We start from the raw sequence: 4,221 nt of genomic DNA, 5'->3' as shown, positions 1-4,221 counted from the left end.
CTATACCTTGGAAGCATGTAAATGCAGTATATAGGTGTTCGGTAATGCTAGTTTAGCAGATAGAGCTTACGGGATTTCTGAAGCTTGGGAGTAGGTAAGTGCAGCAGATGGTAGATCTGTAACCCAATGAAGCAGACACAGCTTACGGGAGTTCTGTAGCTTAGGAGTATGTGAATTCAGCATGTAAAATTTCTGTAACCCTATTAGAGAAGGTACAGATTATGAGAGTTTTGTAGCGTGGCAGTTGGTAAATTCACTCAAACGGAGTTCTGTAACACCAGTGCAGCAGACACAGCTTACGGGCATCCGTAGCTTGAGAGTAGGTAAATGCAGCATATGGAAGGTCTATAACCCAAGTGTAGACGACACAGCTTATGGGAGTCCTGTAGCTTGGAAGTAGGCAAATGCAGCCTATGGGACTTCTGTTATCCTAGTGTAGCAGACACAGCTCATGGGAGTTCTGCCGCCTGGGTGTAGGCAAATGCAGCATTTCGGAATTCTGTAACCCTACTGTAGCAGACACAGCTTTCGGGAGTTCTGTAGCTTGGGAGAAGGTCAATGCACGATATGAGACTTCTGTAACTCTAGTGTATTAGACAGCTTCCAGGAGGTCTAAAGCTTGGGAGAAGGCAAATGCAATAAATAGGAGTTCTGTAACTCTAGTGTATTAGACACAGCATATGGGAGTTCTGTTATCCTAGTGTAGCAGACACAGCTTATGGGAGTTCTGTTATCCTAGCGTAGCAGACACAGCTTATGGGAGTTCTGCCGCCTGGGTGTAGGCAAATGCAGCATATGGGAATTCTGTAACCGTAGTGTAGCAGACAGAGTTGACGAGAGGTCTGTAGCTTGGGAGAAGGAAAATGCAGCATGTGTGAGTTCTGTAAGACTAGTTTAGCAGACACAGCATATAGGAGTTCTGTAGCTTCGGAGTAGGTAAATGTAGTAAATGGGAGTTCTGCAACCGTATTGCAGCAGACACAGCTTACGGGAGTACTATACCTTGGAAGCAGGTAAATGCAGTATATAGCAGTTGTGTAACCCTAGTGTTGCAGACAACAACGTACAGGAGTTCTGCACCTTGGGAGTAGGTAAATTCAGTATATGAAGTTCTGTAACCCTAGTGTAGCAGACACAGTTACAGAAGGGCTGTAGCTTGGGAGTTGGTAAATGTAGCATAAGGCATCTCTGTAACACTAGTATAGCAGAAATCAGCTTACAGGAGTTTTGTAGCTTGGGAGTAGGTAAATGTAGTAAATGGGAGTTCTGCAACCGTATTGCTGCAGACAGAGCTTATGGGACTGCTGCACCTTGGAAGCAGGTAAATGCAGTGTAAAGCTGTATATTTCTGTAGCTTCGGAGTTGGTAAGTGCAGCATATGGTAGATCTGTAACCCTAGTGTAGCAGACACAGCTTACAGGAGTTCTGTAGCTTGGGAGTAGGTAAATGTAACGCTAATGTAGCAGAAAACAGCTTACAGGCATTTTGTAGCTTGTGAGTAGGTAAATGTAGTAAATGGGAGTTCTGTAACCGTAGTGTCGCAGACACAGCTTATGGGAGTTCTGTACCTTGGATACAGGTAAAGCAGCATATAGGAGTTCTGTAACGCTAGTTTAGCAGACACAGCTTTCAGGATTTCTGTAGCTTGGGAGTTGGTAAGTGCAGCATATGGTAGATCTGTAACCCTAGTGTTGCAGACACAGCACACAGGAGTTCTGTGGATTCAGGGTAGGTAAATGCAGCATGTAAAATTTCTGTAACCTATTAGAGAAGGTACAGATTATGAGAGTTTTGTAGCGTGGCAGTTGGTAAATTCACTCAAACGGAGTTCTGAAACACCAGTGCAGCAGACACAGCTTACGGGCATCTGTAGCTTGGGAGTAGGTAAATGCAGTATATGGAAGTTCTATAACCCAAGTGTAGACGACACAGCCTACGGGAGTCCTGTAGCTTGGAAGTAGGTAAATGCAGCGTATGGGAGTTCTGTTATCCTAGTGTAGCAGACACAGCTTATGGGAGTTCTGCCGCCTGGGTGTAGGCAAAAGCAGCATATGGGAATTCCATAACTGCAGTGTAGCAGACAGAGTTGACGAGAGGTCCGTAGCTAGGGAGAAGGAAAATGCAGCATATGTGAGTTCTGTAAGACTAGTTTAGCAGACGCAGCGTATAGGAGTTCTCTAGCTTCGGAGTAGGTAAATGTAGTAAAGGGAGTTCTGCAACCGTATTGCAGCAGACAGAGCTTACGGCAGTACTGCACCTTGGAAGCAGGTAAACGCGGTATATAGCAGTTGTGTAACCCTAGTGTTGCAGACACAAGTTGCAGAAGTTCTGCACCTTGGGAGTAGGTAAATTCAGTATATGAAGTTCTGTAACCCTAGTGTAGCAGACACAGCTTACGGGAGTTCTGTAGCTTGGGAGTGGGTAAAAGTAGCATATGGCAGCTAACACTATTGTAGCAGAAATCAGCTTAGAGGAATTTTGTAGCTTGTGAGTAGGTAAATGTAGAAAATGGGAGTTCTGTAACCGTATTGCAGCAGACAGAGCTTAGGGGAGTGCTATACCTTGGAAGCATGTAAATGCAGTATATAGGTGTTCGGTAATGCTAGTTTAGCAGATAGAGCTTACGGGATTTCTGAAGCTTGGGAGTAGGTAAGTGCAGCAGATGGTAGATCTGTAACCCAATGAAGCAGACACAGCTTACGGGAGTTCTGTAGCTTAGGAGTATGTGAATTCAGCATGTAAAATTTCTGTAACCCTATTAGAGAAGGTACAGATTATGAGAGTTTTGTAGCGTGGCAGTTGGTAAATTCACTCAAACGGAGTTCTGTAACACCAGTGCAGCAGACACAGCTTACGGGCATCCGTAGCTTGAGAGTAGGTAAATGCAGCATATGGAAGGTCTATAACCCAAGTGTAGACGACACAGCCTATGGGAGTCCTGCACCTTGGAAGTAGGCAAATGCAGCCTATGGGACTTCTGTTATCCTAGTGTAGCAGACACAGCTCATGGGAGTTCTGCCGCCTGGGTGTAGGCAAATGCAGCATTTCGGAATTCTGTAACCCTACTGTAGCAGACACAGCTTTCGGGAGTTCTGTAGCTTGGGAGAAGGTCAATGCACGATATGAGACTTCTGTAACTCTAGTGTATTAGACAGCTTCCAGGAGGTCTAAAGCTTGGGAGAAGGCAAATGCAATAAATAGGAGTTCTGTAACTCTAGTGTATTAGACACAGCATATGGGAGTTCTGTTATCCTAGTGTAGCAGACACAGCTTATGGGAGTTCTGTTATCCTAGCGTAGCAGACACAGCTTATGGGAGTTCTGCCGCCTGGGTGTAGGCAAATGCAGCATATGGGAATTCTGTAACCGTAGTGTAGCAGACAGAGTTGACGAGAGGTCTGTAGCTTGGGAGAAGGAAAATGCAGCATGTGTGAGTTCTGTAAGACTAGTTTAGCAGACACAGCGTATAGGAGTTCTGTAGCTTCGGAGTAGGTAAATGTAGTAAATGGGAGTTCTGCAACCGTATTGCAGCAGACACAGCTTACGGGAGTACTATACCTTGGAAGCAGGTAAATGCAGTATATAGCAGTTGTGTAACCCTAGTGTTGCAGACAACAACGTACAGGAGTTCTGCACCTTGGGAGTAGGTAAATTCAGTATATGAAGTTCTGTAACCCTAGTGTAGCAGACACAGTTACAGAAGGGCTGTAGCTTGGGAGTTGGTAAATGTAGCATAAGGCATCTCTGTAACACTAGTATAGCAGAAATCAGCTTACAGGAGTTTTGTAGCTTGGGAGTAGGTAAATGTAGTAAATGGGAGTTCTGCAACCGTATTGCTGCAGACAGAGCTTATGGGACTGCTGCACCTTGGAAGCAGGTAAATGCAGTGTAAAGCTGTATATTTCTGTAGCTTCGGAGTTGGTAAGTGCAGCATATGGTAGATCTGTAACCCTAGTGTAGCAGACACAGCTTACAGGAGTTCTGTAGCTTGGGAGTAGGTAAATGTAACGCTAATGTAGCAGAAAACAGCTTACAGGCATTTTGTAGCTTGTGAGTAGGTAAATGTAGTAAATGGGAGTTCTGTAACCGTAGTGTCGCAGACACAGCTTATGGGAGTTCTGTACCTTGGATACAGGTAAAGCAGCATATAGGAGTTCTGTAACGCTAGTTTAGCAGACACAGCTTTCAGGATTTCTGTAGCTTGGGAGTTGGTAAGTGCAGC

This window comes from Oryctolagus cuniculus, chromosome 10 (assembly GCF_051225735.1).
Source record: "Oryctolagus cuniculus isolate XC-2025 breed Fujian yellow rabbit chromosome 10, ASM5122573v1, whole genome shotgun sequence".
Classification (NCBI taxonomy): Eukaryota; Metazoa; Chordata; class Mammalia; order Lagomorpha; family Leporidae; genus Oryctolagus; species Oryctolagus cuniculus.
Note: the sequence above shows the minus strand (reverse complement) of the source record.